General features: G+C 40.2%; 1 long non-coding RNA gene across 1 annotated transcript; it reads left to right on the forward strand.

The window, feature by feature from the left end:
- The first annotated feature begins 2,891 nt into the window (after positions 1-2,891).
- On the forward strand, positions 2,892-7,112 carry LOC123286941 (uncharacterized). The gene is made up of 3 exons (XR_006529766.2): positions 2,892-3,012; positions 3,912-3,975; positions 6,503-7,112. It is a non-coding gene; the product is annotated as an uncharacterized lncRNA (long non-coding RNA).
- The last annotated feature ends 279 nt before the right edge of the window (positions 7,113-7,391 follow it).

Genomic DNA, 7,391 nt, shown 5'->3' on the forward strand with positions numbered 1-7,391 from the left:
TATCTTTTGAATCACATCTCCAACTGTCACATTACCCAACTGTACTTCTGTTCATACAGAGAAGGCATAGGCAGTGCTTTCCAAATAAACCTTATCCTTTTGCAACTCTGTGGCTTTGCACATGTTGCTCTCAATGGAGGGAAAGGAGAAATTGCATAATGGACTTAGTGTAGGTTTTAAAGTTAGGAGGTTTTAAAATTAGGATCCCAGTAACCACTGAGTTATGTAGCCTCTCTGAGTCTCTTCTTCCTCATCTGTAATATGGGGATAATAATTACCACCTGGTGGTGGTGTGCAGTTTATACGAGAGGCGTTCAATGCACCTTACATGAGATCTACAACAAAAGAGCTGCTCCATAAATAGATGTTCTCTGTCCTTCCTTCTGTTTGGAGTTCAATGGGCCCCACCCGCTGTAAGTTCCTACTCTTCTCCTAAGACTGTCAAATTATACCTCATTTACAAGCCTTTCATTAGATCCCCCAGGCACATTAGGGTGAATCAGGATGAATAGTTTGGCAATGAATGGCAAGATGGTTGGTATGAAGGAGGGACCCAGAATAAGCAGGCCAGCCAAAACCTTTTCTCCTTGTGACCAAAGCAAATTTTTCTGCAGAAGGAGCTCTTATCTCATTCTGTCTCTTCAAAGCAACGCTCAAATTTCTTTGAAGGTTTGCTTGCCTCGACTTCCCTCTCCCATACCACACCCAATTGTTTTTCCCAAAACTACTTCTCTCATCTAGGGCTCCTTTCAATGCTCTTCTTGGCCACTTGATAAGTCTTTCAGGCCCTGTTTCACACCTTGGCAAATGACAGATGTCATTAACCCTTTTGCCACCTTAGCTTTCCCATGTTGTTTTTGTTCTTTTATTGGTTTTTATGGGATTTTGTTCTTTGACATCCTGGGGCCAAATCCCAAGGCCCCTTTGCATCTTAGGCTCACAGGATTGGAAAGATGGGTCTACTATATCTTCCCCCTCTTTGTTTTGTACATGAAGATTAGGAAGCTCAGAGAGGTGAAAAGGCTTCATTGAGTCAACACTTAGATATTGATGAAGGCTCATGTTTCCCTCATCCTGGCCACTGCTTGTCTGCTATAGTACACTGACTCCTCCATCATATGGCACCTTGAAATCTCAGAGAACTCCAGATGGGAATTAGAGTGCCAAAATAGTGCTCTGTAGCTATATGGGGTCCAGCCAAAAGCCAAAGAATTCCCTTCCTATACTGCTAAGCCACAGGGTTTTTTAAATCAAACTGAGTAGGGTGATGCAGGCCAAGGGCATTCATGACTAGGTGGATGGAAGGAGTGAATCTCTCACAACAGGCTGTCCCTGGAGATATCTGCAGATGAAGCAAGCTGTCTCATGGAGTTGCGCAGGACAGAACTCAGAGAAGTGTCAGAACTTTCCAGCAGACAGCCCCACTCCACTGAATTTCCTACCCAACATAATTTCCCAGCTGAATCTCTTCCTAGTTCCAGATGGATACTGATTGTGGTTTCACAAAAATTCATATTCAAGGGGATTGTGCTGGTGTTACTGGAATTTCTGGAAATAATAAAAGAGAGAGGAAAAGAACAAATATTTATTGAGTTCTTAAACAGGGTTTGGTAATTTTACATATATGTTCTTACATAAATCTTCACAAAAACCTTAAAGAAGTTGTGAGAAATTTTTCCATTTTATAGATGAGGAAACTGAGGCTTCGGAATGATAACTAAATTGCCAAAAGTTACTCAGGAATCTAAAGCCAAATTCAAATTTAGGCTTATTTGGCTTAGGGAAGTTGGGGATACAAAGACTTTGACTGAGATTCTGTAAAACTGATTTCTAGGCTCCAATTTTCTATTTCTGTTGGTTTCACCAAGCCTCCTGACTCCTGCCTATACTTATTCTGCTCGACTTTTTTACAGGGATGTTGGAAAGTCAGGTGAAACAATGGATTTGACAGTGCTTTGAAAATTATGAAGTGTTATACAAATACAAGTCATTAGTATCATTTCATTACAAAGGAAATACTGAATAGATGAAGAAAACATAAGAAGTGTACAAATTTCTACATTGTATTTCAAATTATTTTGGAAGCTAACTAAAACCCAGAAGGTCTCTTACAATGTATTCTATTCCGCTAGTAGGTTAAACAAATACCCAACACCATTAACTGTTCTTAAACAATGAATTAAAATGAGATTACTAAATCTGGAAGCTATATTTCTTAGTGTTCAAAATAACCTGGCCTCTCAATATTCTATACTTAATGATTTGTGTAAGATGAACGAAATGCTAACGTTTTTCCGACAATCACTTTCTGTGTATTCTTAAACTGCATTAATAGTCACTGACCTTTTCATACTGTCTTCAAATCTCTTCCTTCAGACCTTGAAAAATGGACTAGTAGTATCAGTAATATCAATTTGGAAATTGATCATTTATATGGACAAGGCAAATTGTTCGTAGTTAGAATTCCATAATATTGTTGATAAAGCTAATTTTCTGTTTATCAAAATGGAATAAGCAATATACTCTTAACAATGAACAAATTTGGAAGAAAAATTTCATTTCTAACTTCTGTTTCTACTTGAATATTGATTTCCTCTTCAGCATATAGGGGCTCAATGATATTCTTAAGCATAAGCACATACATAAATGAGTGTGCATTATTTTTCCTGAGAATAAAAATATAAAGGATGATTAAAAAATAAGAGTAATTTTCATAGGAAACTTGAAGATAGTCTCATTATTATACAACCAGTTCATGTCTATTATTGACTATGTAAGCGTGCAATGGAGCACTTACCGAGTTACGTTGACTGCACCAAAGATGCTGGGGCTTAGGTGCAGTCAAGGTAATGAGAACAAAGTGACACTTCTCTCCCATGGGTTCGTTTGCAGGAAGCAAAGGATACAGTGATTGGGGGACCTCCTGTGAAAAAGTCTTGGGGAATGGAAGTTCTGACTCCAGCATAACAGCTGAAGCTGGGGATTGGCCTGACCCAGCTCCACTGGGAAAAGGTGAGTCGGTGTGTGTGTGTGAGTTGAGAGTTGTATCACTAAAAGTCTTTACACTTTTGGGTTCATGACTCTTACTTTTGTACCTGCTTCTTCCCAGCCCCCATCTCCAGAAGGGCAATAGGTAGAAAGGGTCATCTTCTGTCGGAGGAATTGCCACATGGGTTTCTGACTTAAAGGTGGGGCAGGTGTGTTGTAGGTCCAGAAGCATTGGGTTGAGCACATTCTCATTTCCTCTGGCAGCATCAGCATAGGAGCCTAATCGAGCTTAGAGAGGCCACTCTAGGGAGCTAATGGGACCTGGAAGCTGTGGATGGTCCAGATTTGGCTGGTTGATTCTTGATATATACAAGTCTCTCTGGTAATTCCAAGAACTACTTGAGGGAGAGGAAATCTGGGAAAACCTGGGCTTCTAGCCATCGCGATTTAGTTAGAACTGTCAGTAGAGCCACATGGTGTTTGCTGGTTAGGAAAGCTGCTCAGATTACCAGTAAATAATTAAGTAATTCACAAACAGCAGATATATAAGTAAACACACATTTATTTCTACAAATAATGTAAACAAAAATACATTGGGAAAATTTCAAAACCATGCCCTATAAATTTCTTTTAAAAATGCAGCCAAATCATGGGCCAGCCCCTTGGCCTAGTGGTTAAGTTCGCGCGCTGTGCTGCAGGCGGCCCAGTGTTTCGTCAGTTCGAATCCTGGGCACGGACATGGTACTGCTCATCAAGCCACGCTGAGGTGGCGTGCCACATGCCACAATTAGAAGGACCCACAACTAAGAATATACAACTATGTATCGGGGGGCTTTGGAGAGAAAAAGGGAAAAATGAAATCTTTAAAAACAAAAAATGCAGCCAAATCATACAGTTGATACTAATACTGCTTTTATTACCAGGTCCCAATGATTAATGTTGAGGAGGGAGGGGAAGTGGCATCACAGATACTGATTATAATACAAGGTGAGTGAGGGCGCACTGGGGAGAGTGAAGTGAGTGTGAGCAGGGCTATGGCCAGCATCGTGATTACTTGTGCGATATTAGTGTTGGAGTGTGGTTGCTTTACAGTTGCTTCTCAACATCAGGTACAATTTTGTAAACCTACTCAAGTCTGAAAACATAAAAGGGGGACAGATAGAGGAACCATATTGAAAATGATATTTTATTGGCATGGTTGAAGCTAGAAAATCTGTTCAGTTAAACTCCATCGCTCTCAGCCGTCCTCAGTTCTGGGGAGCCAATTCAGCACCAAAGCTCAGTTTCTCCCAGTGAGAAGGAGAAAGATGTCCAGAACTGCTGCCTGCCATGCAGCATCTGTTCTTCTGGGAATTATGAGCTAGAGATGACCTGGATTTTAAATTATTTAGGCCATGATGAAAGGGAAACTACCAAATCAATCAAACCTCAGATAAAAATTATTCACCATAAATGATGGTGGAAGAATTTCAAAGCACCTCTGGGGATAGGCAGGGCCCTGTGCTGACTCTGGCTACAGGATTTCTCCCCTGGGGTCCATGGATCGCCTCCTGAAATCTGCATACCGGCTTTTGTATGTATGGACATATTTGTATTGTTATGTTAAAAGGGAACATGTCTTTCATCATCTTTTCAAAGGAATCTGCATTAGTCAGCTTTTCTAGCTGCTGTAACAAACAACTCTAAAAATCTCTGTGGCCTAGAGATTTATTTCTCACGTATGACTGGTTCAGTTTGGTTGGGGAGGTTGGAGAGCGTGTCCTGCTCCACGTAGGTAATTAATGACTCAGTTTCTTTCTTTTTTTGTTTTTTCCCTGAGGATATGGGTATTTGGGAGGAAGATCACAGAGATAAAGTGCCATTTTCATTGCCTTGTATCAAGGGTACATTCCATCAACATAACTTATCCCTGCTGGTGATCACTTCAATCGCCTGGCAGAGGTGGTTTTTGTTGTGTTTCCACTGTAAAGTTACTCTTCCCTTGGCTTCCTCTTTCCATACTTACTTACTCTTTGGAAGGAAGTTATTATGTGCAGCCCAAACACTTAAGGAGTGGGGACTTATGCTTCACCTCTTTTGAGGGTTCAGGATCTATGAAAATTATTGGTAGTTCTTCTGCATGAAAGATTTGTCTCTGTCTCCTCATTTATTTATTTATTCGTATCTTGTCATTGTGGTTCTATTTTTTTTTTTTTTTGAGCACTTCCTTACTGGTCCCACAAGATGCTCTAGGCTTATACTGTATATTCCTGCCCTAGTCCCAGAATCAGCCACATCTCCAAGGGACCCTGGTTCCTGTTATTGGACAATGATATTAGAAAATAACAACTGGGTGTTAGGGATGCTGTTGCTACAGGATCAGCTGACAGAGTAAGGAAATGTATATGTATATACATATATAAATAAATTTTTCTGTAGGTCACCATCTGTATCTATATTACACTAAACATAAGTTCATACTGATAGCTCCAACTCTAATCCATTATTGCCACATGGATCATTCTAATCTCCTCCTCTTGTTTATTTCTAACCTCCCACTCCAATAATGGGAAACCTGGCTCCCCTCAACTGCCGTTTATTTTCTTAATTGTACCACTGTGTATAGTGGTATCAGAATTGTTAATTTTTATGTATCCCTAGGGTAGACAGCTTTATCAGCAAGAGTTTAGTACTTACATCAGTTTTTTGCCTTAGTCTTACAGATTCTACTCATTTCTGGTTATTCAGGTCAGCACCTTTTGCCCCTGTTCCCTTCTGTGAAGTTGTTTCGGATATTTGTAATACAGTTACATTACTTTGCCACATCCTGCATTCCATGCTGAGATCCCCTGACTTCCTAAATCATGTTTTTAAAATCTGTGTGCATTCAAGTTCGCTCTTTGTGCTGTAAAAGTCTACGGGTTTCAAAAAATTCAGTGTCACATAACCAACATTACAGTAACATATGGAATAGTTTCAATGTCCCGAAATATCTCAGGTGCTTCACTTGTTCAACTCTTCCTCCCTCCATAACCACCAATCTTTCTACCATCCCACCAATTCTGCATTTTCTGAATGAGATACAATCGAAACCATAAAGTCAGCAGCCCCCGCCCCCACAGTGATTTCTTTCAAGAAGCAACATGCATCCAAGATTAATACATGTCTCCTCATAGTTCCATATATCACATCCTTTCCTTATTACCGAATAACATTCCAGTACGTGCATGTATCATGGTTTACTTATCCATTCGCCTTTGGAGAATTGCCCAGCCACCTCCAGTTTTTGATGATTATGAATTCAGCTGCACATTCATGTGCAGGTTTTTGTGTGGACATAAGTTTTTGGTTAGGTAAGTACCCAGGAGTGCAGTTATTGGATCATATGGTAAAGCGGGGTTTAGCTTTGCAAGAAGCTGCCAAAATGTCTTCCAAAATAGCTGTAAGTACCAGCAATGACTGAGAGTTCCTGTTGCTTTGCATCCTTGTCAGCAACTGATATTGTCAGTTTTTTGGATTTTTTTTATGTTTACAGGAGCTTTATTCATAACTACCCAAACATGGAAGCAACCGAGATGTCCCCCAATAGGCAAGAAGATACATAAACTGGGATACATCAAGGCAATGGGAACGCCATTCAGCAACAAAAAGAGATGAACTACAGAGACATGAGGAGAACCCCAAATGCATATTACTGGCTGAAAGAAGACATCTGAAAAGGTCACACACCATAAACCCCAGTCATATAGGATGCTACGGAGAAGACAAAAGTATGGAGACAGCAAAAAGATCAGCGGGTTGCCAGGAGTCAGGGTGGAGAGAGGGAAGAACCCAGGTGTTTCTCATCCCAGGATTCCCCTGCAATCCTGGTAGAACACCGAGATCCCAAGAGATCCTGCAAGATTGTGCTGCTTCTGCCAAGAGTGGTTGCAGCAGCAGCGTCTGGGGTCTGATTCCACCATTTTCTGAGCCACCCTTGAAACTCAGCACAAGTTTTTTGGATTTTAACCATTCGAATATGTATATGGAAGTATCACATTTTTATTTTAATTGGCAATTCCCTAATGACAAATGATTTTGTGCCTTTTTTACTTGGGCCGTTTGTTTTTCTATTGTTGATTTTAAAGGGTTCTTTGTGTATTTTGGCTATAAGTCCTTTATCAGATATATATTTTCCAAATATTTTCTCTGGATCTGTGTCTTGTCTTTTCATTCTCTTAAAAGTGCTTTTGCAGAGCAGAGATTTTTAATTTTAAGGAAGTCCAACATCACTTTCTTCTTTCATGAGTTGTGACTCAGTTTCTCTTCTTTAGTGATTTGCCTTTCTCCATCGCCTCTTCGGAGTCCTCCATTGGACACTCTGCATTCAGTTAGCTAATGATAGAGAAAGAGTAGGGATGATTCTGTAGGACACTTTAGGTCCT

Source organism: Equus asinus, chromosome 7 (assembly GCF_041296235.1).
Source record: "Equus asinus isolate D_3611 breed Donkey chromosome 7, EquAss-T2T_v2, whole genome shotgun sequence".
Classification (NCBI taxonomy): Eukaryota; Metazoa; Chordata; class Mammalia; order Perissodactyla; family Equidae; genus Equus; species Equus asinus.